Source organism: Eubalaena glacialis, chromosome 16, assembly GCF_028564815.1.
Source record: "Eubalaena glacialis isolate mEubGla1 chromosome 16, mEubGla1.1.hap2.+ XY, whole genome shotgun sequence".
In the NCBI taxonomy this organism is placed as follows: Eukaryota; Metazoa; Chordata; class Mammalia; order Artiodactyla; family Balaenidae; genus Eubalaena; species Eubalaena glacialis.
In genome coordinates this window covers 23,684,072-23,700,965 of record NC_083731.1, presented here as the reverse complement: position 1 = coordinate 23,700,965, position 16,894 = coordinate 23,684,072, and positions in this window count along the sequence as shown.

Below are 16,894 nucleotides of genomic sequence, written 5' to 3'. Positions count from 1 at the left end.
ATTGATTTATATCCGTATGGAATCATGTTTATTTATTTTACGCTTTGGGTTTTAACTCAACACTACTTATTTTGCTGAATGAGTTGCTTCAGTTTTGGCTACTGGGGGCTCTATCAGCTGGTGCCAATTTCTCTTTGACTTACCATCATTGTTTTTTTACCATTTTTTACCATTGTATTGTTTTTGAGCACTCCTTTAGTTTCTGGACTACAAGATATTCTAAGCCCATCTTATATACTGCCTTATTCTATCCTACAATCAGCCATTTCTCCAAGGAGTTTTAGTTCCTTTTATTGGAGAACGATATTAGAAAGCAATATCTGGGAACTAGGTGTGCTCATTGCGACTGGGATGTCTTTGCTTCTAAGCCTTTTTATCAATATCTGAGAGCAAGGAAATACACTAGTGTATACCAATACATATACATATATGCCATTCATTTACTTAACTGTTTAATTCTAGTAAACATGTGTGGTGGTATCAGAATTGTTAACCCTGAATTGAAACAACTTTACCAACTAGAATACAGTGCTTATATAAAGTTCATTGGGCCTTTAATCTTACAATCTCCACTCATTTCCAAAGTTACTTAGATCATTATCTTTTCCTTGACTCCTTCAGTGTTGTTTCATACAATTATAATAGAGTTAAATTATCTTGTCACATTCGGCAAGAGGACCCCCCAGCCTCCTAAATAAGTTTTTTTAATTTGCATGTAGTAAGGTTTACATTTTTTCCTGTAATGTTCTATGGGTTTTGACAAATACATAGCATTATTTGTTCACTATTACTGTATCTACAGAAGAGTTTCATTGTCCTAATTTTTTTTTCTATGCATCATTGTTCAAATGATTTTTTTTTTTTTAATTGGATTACTTGTTGTTACAGGTCTGGTTGCCCTGAGCCAAACATAAGAGATAGTATGGAGTTCACTGTTCATTAGAAAAGAGGAATTGAACTTTCCAGTTTAGGGCAATACACACAAAAATATATAGGAACGTAAATGCATAAAATGTATTCAGGGAGGGGTTGATAGGCTAGACTTTGTGGAGCCCTTGGTTCATTTTACATAGAAGGATTATTGGAAATAATACCGATTAAATAGATTGTAGTCCAATTCCCTTGGAAAACCAACCAAATACCTTTTGGATTTTATTCATATGGATTTGGGAGCTATTAAGGTTTTGGAAAATAAACTCTCTAGCCTAAAAACCTTTAACATATATTTAGTCTAAACTCCCCAAATATAAGAAGCTACTGACTCAAGAAGCTACTGTTCTCAAATAATTAAATACTGACAGGAATCTGGAATAGCATTTCTTTCTAAAAATGATGACAATGAACCATTCTCCTGTGAATTTCAAACATTCTTAAATCAGTTAGATAAATATCACATTTTTATGATGTTTTCATTTACAACTCTGTCAATTAGCACTGCTCAGAAATGTACTAAATAGTCTCTAAGTGGCTTGGAAGAGTTAATGTCTCCCTAAATGCTTAATTTGCTACCCAGGATTGACAGAGACACAGACACAAACAGATACCAATAGCATTTAGTAGCACTGAAATAAAGTGAAGAAGAATCTAAGCATTTTCTTTCATCTCTTCAGGGCATTATTTCTGTCTACTGCTCACCTGCTCTAATTATCCTGGCAGCTCACTTACATTACATTTTTTCTGTTACTAACAAGATGAGCCAGATTTTTCCCAGTGCCAAAGACACAGTATCATCAACAAAAACGTCTTGATGATACCCTAGTGACTCCAGAGTGTTAGTCCATCTCACTGGGCGCTTATCTAGGTTGCAAGGAATAGTATGCTCCAAGGGAGAATGTGGCTCAATGAGAGATGGCTTTAGTACACAAGTGATGGTACCATTCAATTTGCTTTTCTTATATTTACTTTAGGTAAACATTGGCAACAAGACTTTGATTTTGAAGCAAACATAGCACCACACCTGCTGCTCATGTTGGGCTGTTTTCAGGTCAATTAGTGCCTCCTAAATTCTTAAAGCAGGTGCTAATCTGGTACTTAAAGTACTGAGACATTTGGTATATTTTCTCTGTAAAGAGAAGTTGGAAGTACTTTATATAAGAGTTTAAGAGGATAGATGAATAAACAAACATTACTTTCCCTTATTAACCTTGTGTTTTTTTTAAAAATGAGCAACATATTAAAAATTAAATCTTAGTTTAGAAGCAGCTTAAGCAGCTTTCCTCTTAAAGAATAGAAAACACATGACTAGCACATCTTGATTTGCTTCTCCATGTTAAAGTTTTAATTTCTAATTTAATCTCTAATTTGTTAACACCAGTGTATTAGGGAGTAAAAATCAGTATCTTCTTCAATATGGATTCTACTTTTCTTAATGAGAAGATTAAGAAGCATTATTATTTAAGAAGCATTTTAGAAGAAGAATTCCCCATGAACAGATTTGTGTTTCAGAGACAATTCTGACAGGAAAAAAGAAAAGAAAAACACTGCATGCATGTAGTCATTCACCAAATACCCATGGGAAATGTATTAAAGTCCTGGGTCTATTAGGGATTTGTTTAAAGAGAAGAATACAACATAGGCCCTGGACTTAAGTTACTCAAAGTCTAGGAGAGGAAATATAAACAAATTACAATACTCTATGAGAATCCCAGGCAGCTAAAATAATATGCAGGAGTATCATAAGAGGGAGTGATCAATTCTATCACAGTTTATAGGACACTAGATGAGCTTTGGGAAAGAGATTATACCTGAGCTGGATTATGAAATATGAAATTTGAGTTTTTAAGAGTATAAAAGGGAAAAAGAATGTCTGGGCAAAAGAAGAAACAAATTCAAAAACAGGAAAAGAGCATCATTTGCTTGGAGAAATAAAAACTGTACAGTACAGTTGGTATAAAATCAGTAGAGCAGATCAGCAATGTGGGAGTTGGGACTAGAAATTTAAGGGCTAAACAATGGTGTGACTCACAAAACATGTTAACCAGCTTAAATTTTTCCTGCGAGTCAGTAGTTCTCATAATTCAGTATGCAAACATAACCTTAGAGAGTTCGTTAAAAATGCAAATCCTGGAACTTACACTCCAAAGATTCTCATTTAGCGGGTCTGGTTAAAACTCAGGATTCTGAAATTTTACCAGGTCTGCAGGTTATTTTAAGCCATACCATTATTTGAGAAACAGGACAGTAGATGATGGGGGAGCTTATGAATGACATGAAGCAGGGAAGAGACATAATTAGATTTGTGTTTTAGAAACTATTTGAGCAGTGACATTGATTACACAAAGTAGGATGAAAGCAGAAGTGAGGGAGACCAATCAAACTTGTTAATTTGTTCACTTAAAATGTATTGAACATCAAGTATGTGCCAAGATCTGTGCTGGTTATCATACATACATCACAAGCCTCCTGATGAGATCAGTAGATTTTTCCAAAGTCTGCACAGCTCAGTTTGCACAGTTTACACAGCTCTCACTGTGACCTATGAGCTCACGAGAAAACGCTTGCATAACTATTTTACTGATTCTCATGAAGAGCCAAAAAGTAGAGAGCTATGAAAGCAGTAGGATTTTGTACCTCTTTTGTGGGAAGGGAGAGTAAGAGAGTGGCTTAGAAGGTCTGTAAAGACTTTTGAGTGGGCTGGCAATCCACAATTCCACATAGGCTATACAGGAAGGATGTGTTTGACCAAATTAGGGATTTGGGGATAATCAAAAAGAGCAGTTTGGGGTTATTGTAGAGATCATATACGTGTAACCATTCGATTTTTACAATTAGGGAATAATATTCTTACCCTGAAAGGTTATAGGTATCAAATAATTGGGCACAGACCACATATTGCTAATGGCATTCATTGTTTTTTCCTCTAGATGAGAAAATATATCAGTTCTGTTTTTATTACTTTGAATGATTTCAGAAATGGTTATTTATAAGGAAACAGATCATAAACTTTAGAAAGCATCTTTCCATTTCATACTTCCCTGTCCACCTGAGTCTGATTGAGAACACAGGGATGGGCTTGGTAAGGAGCAACCCTGCTGCAGCACTGCCTCAGCCCCTCCCCCACCCATCAACATGCCTCCCTATGTAGCCTGTGACCTCTCCTTGCCTTCACTGATAGTTATGAAGTACTGCTTGCCTTTTCTTGTACTTCAAATTTAGCAGATGAAATGTGAAGCTTCTCTAAGGAATCACTGGTAATACAATAGGGGCAATGATGAAATGAAGGTAACTTCAGGATATCAGGAATAACACATTTAGGAGTCTGGGGTAAAGGTAGGCAGACAAGAGGAAAGAATTCCTGGACCTGAATGTAGAACACGGTCAATGAGAAGACTTGAAATTTTCAGGACATGTTTTTATGAACATCAACCTCTCAGTCAAACCACAGACATCGTTTTTCTCATGGCTCACAAGGTTCTTTACAAGAAGTAGTAGCTCTCAGGTTTTTTCCTTGGTTGCTGAAAAGCTTAACACATTTGTAAAGAAAATTAAATATTTTACTGCCTTACCATTATTTTTTTAGAATTCTATATTTGTTGCATAATTGAAATAGATCTAGATCTAGATATGGATATCAATATCCATATCTAGATCTAGATTAAAAATTTGCAAAAATGCCAAGTTTTAAATCATCACCTTATGGAGTTCCCAGCCTTCCAAGAATGTATGCACCCTCTATTTCCCTTGTGCTTTCCTCGTCAATTCGTGAGACTTTATATGTTTTATTTAAATACCAGTTACTCTGGAAGGGAAACTAGATATTTTTTGAGTTAGATAGAATGACAACAGCTAAATAGCAGTTAATATTTATTGAATATTTACGGTGAGTGAGATAAATGCTCTCATTTCTAAGTGATTGACATGCATTAGCTCACTTCCTTCAAAAAATAACATAAAGAAGTAGGTAAAAAAAAAAAATTGCGGAGGAAGGAACACTCCCAAACTCACTCTATGAGGCCACCATCACGCTGATACCAAAACCAGAAAAAGACACTACAAAAAAAGAAAATTACAGACCAATATCACTGATGAATATAGATGCAAAAATCCTCAACAAAATACTAGCAAACAGAATCCAACAACACATTAAAAGGATCATACACCACGATCAAGTGGGATTTATCCCAGGGATGCAAGGATTCTTCAATATACGCAAATCAGTCAATGTGATACACCATATTAACAAATTGAAGAATAAAAACCATATGATCATCTCAATAGATGCAGAAAAAGCTTTTGACAAAATTCAACACCCATTTATGATAAAAACTCTCCAGAAAGTGGGCATAGAGGGAACCTACCTCAACATAATAAAGGTTATATATGACAAACCCACAGCAAACATCATTCTCAATGGTGAAAAACTGAAAGCATTTCCTCTAAGATCAGGAACGAGACAAGGATGTCCACTCTCACCACTATTATTCAACATAGTTTTGGAAGTCCTAGCCACGGCAATCAGAGAAGAAAATGAAATAAAAGGAATACAAATTGGAAAAGAAGAAGTAAAACTGTCACTGTTTGCAGATGACATGATACTATACATAGAGAATCCTAAAACTGCCACCAGAAAACTGCTAGAGCTAATTAATTAATTTGGTAAAGTTGCAGGATACAATATTAATGCACAGAAATCTCTTGCATTCCTACACACTAATGATGAAAAATCTGAAAGAGAAATTATGGAAACACTCCCATTTACCATTGCAACAAAAAGAATAAAATACCTAGGAATAAACCTACCTAGGGAGACAAAAGACCTGTATGCAGAAAACTATAAGACACTGATGAAAGAAATTAAAGATGATACCAACAGATGGAGAGATATACCATGTTCTTGGATTGGAAGAATCAACATTGTGAAAATGACTATACTACCCAAAGCAATCTACAGATTCAATGCAATCCCTATCAAATTACCAATGGCATTTTTTACGGAACTAGAACAAATCATCTTAAAATTTGTATGGAGACACAAAAGACCCTGAATAGCCAAAGCAGTCTTGAGGGAAAAAAACGGAGCTGGAGGAATCAGACTCCCTGACTTCAGACTATACTACAAAGCTACAGTAATCAAGACAATATGGTACTGGCACAAAAAGAGAAACATAGATCAATGGAAGATAGAAAGCCCAGAGATAAACCCATGCACCTATGGTCAACTAATCTATGACAAAGGAGGCAAAGATATACAATGGAGAAAAGACAGTCTCTTCAATAAGTGGTGCTGGGAAAACTGGACAGCTACATGTAAAAGAATGAAATTAGAATACTCCCTAACACCATACACAAAAATAAACTCAAAATGGATTAGAGACCTAAATGTAAGACTGGACACTATAAAACTCTTAGAGAAAAACATAGGAAGAACACTCTTTGACATAAATCACTGCAAGATCTTTTTTGATCCACCTCCTAGAGTAATGGAAATAAAAACAAAAATAAACAAATGGGACCTAATGAAACTTCAAAGCTGTTGCACAGCAAAGGAAACCATAAACAAGATGAAAAGACAACCCTCAGAATGGGAGAAAATATTTGCAAACGAATCAACGGACAAAGGATTAATCTCCACAATATATAAACAGCTCATTCAGCTCAATATTAAAGAAACAAACACCCCAATCCAAAAATGGGCAGAAGACCTAAACAGACATTTCTCCAAAGAAGACATACAGAAGGCCACGAAGCACATGAAAAGATGCTCAACATCACTAATTATTAGAGAAATGCAAATCAAAACTACAATGAGGTATCACCTCACACCAGTTAGAATGGGCATCATCAGAAAATCTACAAACAACAAATGCTGGAGAGGGTGTGGAGAAAAGGGAACCCTCTTGCACTATTGGTGGGAATGTAAATTGATACAGCCAATATGGAGAACAATATGGAGGTTCCTTAAAAAACTAAAAATAGAATTACCATATGACCCAGCAATCCCACTACTGGGCATATACCCAGAGAAAACCATAATTCAAAAAGACACATGCACCCCAATGTTCATTGCAGCACTATTTACAATAGCCAGGTCATGGAAGCAACCTAAATGCCCATCAACAGACGAATGGATAAAGAAGTTGTGGTACATATATACAATGGAATATTACTCAGCCATAAAAAGGAACGAAATTGAGTCATTTGTTGAAACGTGGATGGATCTAGAGACTGTCATACAGAGTGAAGTAAGTCAGAAAGAGAAAAACAAATATCGTATATTAACACATGTATGTGGAACCTAGGAAAATGGTACAGATGAACCGGGTTGCAGGGCAGAAGTTGAGACACAGATATAGAGAACAAACGTATGGACACCGAGGGGGGAAAACTGCGGTGGGGTGGGGATGGTGGTGTGCTGAATTGGGCGATTGGGATTGACATGTATAAAGTGATGTGTATAAAATTGATGACTGATTAAAAATAAAAAAAATAAAAAATAAAATAAAAAAAAAGAATAACAGGAATCATGGAAAACGTAAAAAAAAAAAAAGTAGGTACTATTATCAACTCCCTGTTATAGATGGAAACCTAGAGTAAAAAGGATGCTTTTCTTTGACATTGTTTTCTTCACTCTATTCATTTATCACTCCCCCAAATACTTTTTAATTTCCAAAGTCTTGTTGACATCTCTCATCTTCTGTTACTGTATCATTCACTCTGTAGTTGTCTTAATTATTTGTCTTTAATCCAACTGCCACTATCATAGAAGAAGCTCAGGAGAGAGCAGAGATAAATCCATGTATCCATTATGTTTAACCAGAAATCCACAAGTCATTTTCCACATGAGAAAAATGTATGTAATTTGTGTTTTATTTGATTGATGTCCAACGTAATATTGATGTTAACAACACAAAGAAGAAGCCCAATGTGATAGTCCTGTTCTCCTAAGGAGCAGAGGTCAAGTGGGATTACACATTCAAGAGATATATTAGGAGAAAGGCTTGTGAGGCGCAAGGGAGAAGGACCCTGGGACATCTGAGAGAGGTGCAAGTGCATAATGCAGGTCTGACCCTTCTGAAGGAGAGAGGGAAGGATGGTTAAGTGGGAGAATCCTACACTGCCATGCAATTCTGAAAAATGTTTGGCAAGGCTGATGAAGAGTTCTTGAGCCACAGTTGCCCTTCTGAGGGATTATTCGTCCCTTAGGAGTGGGCATGATTTAGTATCACTGCCGTGTCAAGGCACTGGCTGGAAGCAGCCCATGAGAGGCATTTCCCTGGTGCAAAGATCATGATGAATTTCAGAGTGCAGCAACTGCAATCACAGTTCCTGCAGGTAGACGTCTCAGTGGTACATTTTCATTGTCACTACAGCCAACAGTGATCAAGAATCCAGGTTAAATAAATATTCATTTTCTGTATATACAAATCATGCACATAACTCATGAATCAAATAAGATGCTAGAAGATGGAAAAACTTAATGCTTTTCTATTTCCTTTAGGCGTGGCTTTACAAGGAGACAATGAATGTGAATTTTTAAAAAGGATTTTGTACCAGGCTCCTTAGGAACTAGAGGTAACAAAAGTCTTGCTTGCCATCAACAGATGAATGGATATAGAAGATATGGCATATTTATACAATGGAGTATTACTCAGCCATAACAAGAATGAAATAATGTCATTTACAGCAATATGGATGGATCTAGAGATTATCATACTAAGTGAAATAAGACAAATGGAGAAAGAAAACTATCATATGTTATTGTTTATATGTGGAATCTAAAAAAAAAAGATGATACAAATGAACTTATATACAAAACATAAACAGACTCACAGACATAGAAAACAAACTTATGGTTACCAAGGGGAAAGGGGGGACGATAAATTGGGAATTAGGTATTAACATATACACACTATTATATATAAAATAGATAACAAACAAGGACCTACTGTATAGCACAGGGAACTGTACTCAATAATTTGTAATAATCTATAAGGAAAACGAATCTGAAAAAAATAGATATACATGTATGTATAACTGAATCATTTTGCTGTACACCTGGAACTAACACAACATTGTAAATCAACTATACTCCAATACAAATTAATTAATTAATTAATTTTTTAAAAGTCTTGCTTCTAGCTGGCCTACTTCCTTAAGCCAAATATCTCCTAGATAAAGGAGGTTTTACTTCTACAAAAGGATGAAGATATTGATTAGATGGAGAAGTTTTGGGAGAGAGATGATGAAGATAAATGTATTCAGGCACCAAAACATTGCTGGAAGATTTGGAGGGTTTGGAAATAAAAATAAATCAGATTATTTTGAGAAAAATGGAAAAAATAAAGTAGGATGGGAGACTGACAATTCAAACAACTTTTATTTTAATTTAATTTTTAAAAAATTTATAAGATCACCTTGGAAGAAAGATGGAAAAAACTAAGTTAGGGAACATTGGGTAAGAAATAGTATATTACATTAGGTAAGTGCTTTTGCAGTGAAGTGTATGGATCTTGTACTCAAACCATCCTCTAATTAGAATTCACCCTAAGATTTTAAGGAGGCAGGTGTTAAAATAATTAGCGGTGTGTATAACCATTTAAAACTTGAAAAAAGAGAGATTAAAACCTAGAACATGCATACACATATTTGCTGGTCTTAAAGAGAAATTTTGCTATTTCCTCTATCTATTGGGCTATAGATTATGATTTATCTTTGTATGGTATCTTCTTTCTGAATCTGTAATATGTGAAAGATTAAGTGTATTAAATATAGCCTACTGGCCTAATATGACTGTTGACAATTACCATGCCTTGTCTGACTTCCCAGTTACTCTGGATCAATGGAGAATATTTTCACTCTATTCTTTCCCATCACCCTTTGCCACTTAAAGTTTAAATAAACTAATTTCATAGCAAGTTTGCTTGTTTTTCCTTCTCCTTTTTACTTTCCTGAATTGTTCTTGTGTTTTGTTTTTTTTTTCTTTCAACTGTTTGAAAATTCTAAATATTATTTTGTTTTTCTTACTGGATAACTTCCATTTCTTATCAGTTTTGATATATCCATCACTATCTGAATTCTTTCTGACTAAGAATGAATACTTAACATTCCTTTATCCTGAGGCAACTTCCATGTTGCATTTTGCATTATTAACTAATTCATTATTTTTTATTAAACTCTGTGCTAAGCTTTCTGATCAACAAATCAGACAAGGCCTCTGCCTTCATCTCATCTGGAATCTAATAGGAAAAGAGAGACTATTTACATGCATCAAAATAAAACATTGCAAATTGTTATGTCTAAGGAAAGAAGTAAGTAGTGAGGTGTGATAAAGTAAGTAGGGTCACCAAATTTAGATAAGTTTTCCTAAATGTATTTACTGAAGTGTTAAAATTTGTTTTTAGCACATTAGTTACCATTGGCATATAAATTCTATTCTTAACTCCTGTTCTAAGTATGTCATAAATCTGAGTTCTTCATGCTAGTTCTTTTAGACTTATTTTGGTTTCACCTGGTATCTGCTTAATTAGGATGATTGGCACCATTAGTAAAAATAGATATCAACCCCCAAGGTTTGTTAACTATATTTAGCCTAAGGGATTACAACCCTTTGCATAGTGTTAAAGAACAATTCACCTTGCGTATATTTTGTCATATCAATGAGTAATTCCTGAATGCAGGGAAAACGGCCGTCCCTGCACTGGTGGGCCCATTCCCACTGGTGTCCGTTGTCAGCTGAAGCTCTCGCGTGTGCGTCCCAGCTAGGATGTGCTGTAGTGACTAAAATGACATTTGGCAGCAATGCACTCTGAGGCCTAACTGTTTTGGAGAAACTAGGTTTAAATGTCTATCTTGCTCCTTTGTGCCCAGCAGGAAATAGCAGTATTATCTCTTCAGGTTTAACCAAAGATCAGTACTACAGTACTATTCTATCAGTATTGATAGAATAATATAATTATTCTATCAGATAATGATTGAAATAACCAAAAGTCCGCCACCATTTACAATGTTAAATCACCTGTCTACTATAAATACAAATAAATATGAGTAGTAAAGGGGAAATAGTACGAAAAACACTAATCTGAAGCTTTTACCAAAGAGATTTTTTATTCCTCATAGGATAGAAATCTACTTTTTTTTTTTAATGCAACAATTGGTAGCAAAATATGGAAAGAGCTAGGCTGGGAATTAAGGAGCATGGTTCGGATCATTAGTCTGCTACTTAGTAGCTGTGTAATAATGGGCAATTGACCTGAAGCTGTTTATTTATTTGTAAAATGTGGCTAAGAGTATCGACATCACAGAATTGTTTAAGAATGAAATATTATAACGCATGTGAGGGCATCCACCATGAGATTTCTCACATGGTAGGTTTAGTTGCCTTTTTTTTTCTGGATCTCTTATTAAATAGTTATATGGCTTTGGGTGAAGGAGTTGAACTTTCTGGGTCTCAGTTTTCCCATTTAAAATAAGAGAATGAGTTGAACCATTCTTTGACCTTTCTACTTTAGAATTCTGAGTTGTGGTAAGGAAAAACTTCTGACAGAGTTGACTGTTAGTTAAGGGAACTGTTTCATGAAGTAGTCAATGCCCCATCCTGTCACTGTGTCTATGGAGGATGACGACTATAGTAGGGTTCCATTTAGAAAAAAGTTTGTAAACTGGTAGACAGCAGTTGTATTGAACTGGGACTGCACAGCTGTTTCTTTTTTTAAAAAAGTAGGCAATAATTAATTCATGATTTCAAAATAAAAATAATGTTTTCTGGTTTCTCTTAAAAAACAGCAGCACGGAAACTGCTTGTTTTATTAGATTGAATGGCAACATTCAGCTGAAGTAGGGTCATTTGCCCCTTTAGAGCAGACCTACTATACTTTTTCAGAAGTCCCATCAGTGTCTTCATTGTGTCTTCAAATCTCACTCTTTTATATGACCTGCCCAGATCCCATAGGCATTTGAATTTGTGTTTCCCAGTCTAGAGGTTTAGGGAAAAGAACTAAAGAATTCTTCTGACTCCAAATTTCCATTCTTAAGGACTTAAAAAATAACAGTTTGTGACAATAGCACCAAATGACTAATTATTTATTTTGGGGTGGGATTGACATGACAAATGATTAATCATTATAAAACATTAGAGTTCTTAAAAAAACAACAGTGTGTGCTTATCTGTAACTTGATCATATTCAGATGATTTTATAAATTTTTTTCAGGACATGGAGTGTCAGCTGAGAGAACACTGACACCTAATAGCTAAATAATCCAATTGAAACTAGGAAAATTTTCTTCAAGTGTACAATTTGAACATGCACACATAAATTTCTGAACTGAAAGAAAACATACTGTATAGATTTTGAATTTCCACATATCCACAAATGTACTTCTCTACGTTTCCCAGCTGAAATTTTAGAAACAAGGCTGTATCTTTTGACCTTCCACAGTAATGAAACTTTCTATATCCAGAACTTTCAAACTCTGGGAATTCTTTTTTGAATCTCCATTATAAGTCAGATGGCTAGTCATTCATATAGAAATGTTCTAAAAAGTTTATACTTTTTTTTGTTGTTGTTAAATTATATGTGGTATATTTAATCAGTCTATTGAGATAAGGGATGCGAATACTGTATTCCTATGGGTTAATTCTTCTGGATGAAAGAATTTTTACCTTTTGAGCAAATTTCTAGTGGGAAGACATTTAATGACCAAAAAAAAAAACACAAAAATATTTTAAAGAACAGGAATAATACGCAGGGAGGCGCTTCAAGATGGCGGAAGAGTAAGACGTGGAGATCACCTTCCTCCCCACAAATACATCAGAAATACATCTACATGTGGAACAACCCCTACAGAGCACCTACTGAACGCTGGCAGAAGACCTCAGACCTCCCAAAAGGCAAGAAACTCCCCACGTACCTGGGTAGGGCAAAAGAAAAAAGAAATAACAGAGACAAAAGAATAGGGACGGGACCTGCACCAGTGGGAGGGAGCTGTGAAGGAGGAAAGGTTTCCACACACTAGGAAGGCCCTTCGCGGGCGGAGACTGCGGGTGGTGGAGGGGGGAAGCTTCAGAGCCACGGAGGAGAGCACAGCCACAGGGGTGCGGAGGGCAAAGCGGAGAGATTCCCGCACAGAGGATCGGTGCCGAGCACCACTCACCAGCCCGAGAGGCTTGTCTGCTCCCCCGCCGGGGCGGGCGGGGGCTGGGAGCTGAGGCTCGGGCTTCAGTCGGATCGCAGGGAGAGGACTGGGGTTGGTGGCGTGAACACAGCCTGAAGGGGTTAGTGCAACACGGCTAGCCGGGAGGGAGTCCGGGAAAAAGTCTGGAGCTGCCCAAGAGGCAAGAGACTTTTTCTTGCCTCTTTGTTTCCTAGTGCACAAGGAGAGGGGATTAAGAGTGCTGCTTAAAGGAGCTCCAGAGACGGACGCGAGCCGCGGCTATCACCGCGGACCCCAGAGACAGGCATGGGACGCTAAGGCTGCTGCTGCGGCCACCAAGAAGCCTGTGTGCGAGCACAGGTCACTATCCACACCCCCCCTCCAGGGAGCCTGTGCAGCCCACCACGGCCAGGCTCCCGTGATCCAGGGACAACTTCCCCGGGAGAACGCACGGCGCGTCTCAGGCTGCTGCAACGTCACACCGGCCTCTGCCGCCGCAGGCTCGCCCCGCATCCGTACCCCTCCCTCCCCCCGGCCTGAGTGAGCCAGAGCCCCCGAAGCAGCTGCTCCTTTAACCCCATCCTGTCTGAGCGAAAACAGACGCCCTCAGGGGACACACATGCGGAGGCGGGGCCAAATCCAAAGCTGAACCCCAGGAGCTGTGCGAACAAAGAAGAGAAAGGGAAATCTCTCCCAGCAGCCTCAGGAGCAGCGGATTAAAGCTCCACAATCAACTTGATGTACCCTGCATCTGTGGAATACCTGAATAGACAAACAAATCATCCCAAATTGAGGAGGTGGACATTGGGAGCAATGATATATACATTTTTTTCCCTTTTTCTCTTTTTGTGAGTGTGTATGTGTGTGATTTTTTCTGTATAGCTTTGCTTTTACCATTTGTCCTAGGGTTCTGTCTGTCCGTTTTTTTGTTTTTAGTATAGTTTTTAGCACTTGTTATCATTGGTGGATTTGTTTTTTGGTTTGGTTGCTCTCTTCTCTATTTCTTTCTTTCTTTTATTACTTTAAAAAACTTTTTTCTTAATTATTTTTTATTTTAATAACTTTATTTTATCTACATCTTTCTTTCTCTCTTTTTTTTTCTCCCTTTTATTCTGAGCCGTGTGGATGACAGGCTCTTGGTGCTGCAGCCAGGCATCAGGGCTGTGCCTCTGAGGTGGGAGAGCCAAGTTCAGGAAACTGGTCCACAAGAGACCTCCTAGCTCCATGTAATATCAAACGGTGAAAATCTCTCAGAGAACTCCATCTCAATGCCAAGACCCACCTCCACTCAACGACCAGCAAGCTATAGTGCTGGACACCCTATGCCAAGCAACTAGCAAGACGGGAACACAACCCCATCCATTAGCAAAGAGGCTGCCTAAAATCATAATAAGGCCACAGACACCCCAAAACACACCACCAGACGTGGACGTGCCCACCAGAAAGACAAGATCCAGCCTCCCCTACCAGAACACAGGCACTAGTCCCCTCCATCAGGAAGCCTACACAACCCACTGAACCAACCATAGCCACTGGGGACAGACACCAAAAACAACGAGAACTACGAACCTGCAGCCTGTGAAAAGTAGACCCCAAACACAGTAAGTTAAGCAAAATGAGAAGACAGAGAAACACAGCAGATGAAGGAGCAAGGTAAAAACCCAACAGACCTGAAAAATGAAGAGGAAATAGGCAGTCTACCTGAAAAAGAATTCAGAATAATGATAGTAAAGATGATCCAAAATCTTGCGAATAGAATGGGGAAAATAAAAGAAAGGTTTAACAAGGACCTAGAAGAACTAAAGATCAAACAAACAGTGATGAACACAATAAATGAAATTAAAAACTCTCTAGAAAGGATCAATAGCAGAATAACTGAGGCAGAAGAACGGATAAGTGACCTGGAAGATAAAATAGTGGAAATAACTACTACAGAGCAGAAAAAAGAATGAAAAGAATTGAGGACAGTCTCAGAGACTTCTGGGACAATATTAAACACACCAATGTTCGAATTACAGGGGTCCCAGAAGAAGAAGAGAAAAAGAAAGGGACTGAGAAAATATTTGAAGAGATTATAGTTGAAAACTTCCCTAACATGGGAAAGGAAATAGTTAATCAAGTCCAGGAAGCACAGAGAGTCCCATATAGGATAAATCCAAGGAGAAACACGCCAAATACACATTAATCAAACTATCAAAAATTAAATACAAAGAAAAAATATTAAAAGCAGCAAGGGAAAAACAACAAATAACATACAAGAGAATCCCCATAAGGTTAACAGCTGATCTTTCAGCAGAAACTCTGCAAGCCACAAGGCAGTGGCAGGACATATTTAAAGCGATGAAGGAGAAAAACTTAAAACCAAGATTACTCTACCCAGCAAGGATCTCATTCAGATTCAATGGAGAAATTAAAACCTTTAGAGACAAGCAAAAGCTGAGAGAATTCAGCACCACCAAACCAGCTTTACAACAAATGCTAAAGGAACTTCTCTAGGCAGGAAACACAAGAGAAGGAAAAGACCTACAATAACAAACCCAAAACAATTAAGAAAATGGTAATAGGAACATACATATTGATAATTACCTTAAATGGAAATCGATTAAATGCTCCCACCAAAAGACACAGACTGGCTGAATGGATACAAAAACAGGACCCATATATATGCTGTCTCCAAGAGACCCACTTCAGACCTAGAGACACATACAGACTGAAAGTGAGGGGATGGAAAAAGATATTCCATGCAAATGGAAATCAAAAGAAAGCTGGAGTAGCAATTCTCATATCAGAAAAAACAGACTTTACAACAAAGACTATTACAAGAGACAAAGAAGGACACTACATAATGATCAAGGGATCAATCCAAGAAGAATATATAACAATTGTAAATATTTATGCACCCAACATAGGAGCACCTCAATACATAAGGCAAACACTAACAGTCATAAAATGGGAAATCAACAGTAACACAATCATACTAGGGGACTTTAACACTTTCACCAATGGACAGATCATCCAAAATGAAAATAAATAAGGAAACACAAGCTTTAAATGACACATTAAACAAGATGGACTTAATTGATATTTATAGGACATTCCATCCAAAAACAACAGAATACATCTTCTTCTCAAGTGCTCATGGAACATTCTCCAGGATAGATCATATCTTGGGTCACAAATCAAGCCTTGGTAAATTTAAGAAAATTGAAATCATATCAAGTGTCTTTTCAGACCACAACGCTATGAGACTAGATATCAATTACAGGGAAAAAATCTGTAAAAAATACAAACACATGGAGGCTAAACAATACACTACTTAATAACTAAGAGATCACTGAAGAAATCAAAGGGAAAATCAAAACATACCTAGAAACAAATGACAATGAAAACACGATGACCCAAAACCTATGGGATGCAGCAAAAGCAGTTCTAAGAGGGAAGTTTATAGCAATACAATCCTACTTTAAGAAACAAGAAACCTCTCGAATAAACAACCTAACCTTACACCTAAAGCAATTAGAGAAAGAAGAACAAAAAAACCCCAAAGTTAGCAGAAGGAAAGATATCATAAACATCATATCACAAACAAATTAAAAAGAAATGAAGGAAACGATAGCAAAGATCAATAAAACTAAAAGCTGGTTCTTTGAGAAGATAAACAAAATTGATAAACCCTTAGCCAGACTCATCAAGAGAAAAAGGGAGAAGTCTCAAATCAATAGAATCAGAAATGAAAAAGGAGAAGTAACAACTGACACTGCAGAAATACAAAGGATCGTGAGAGATTACTACAAGCAACTATATG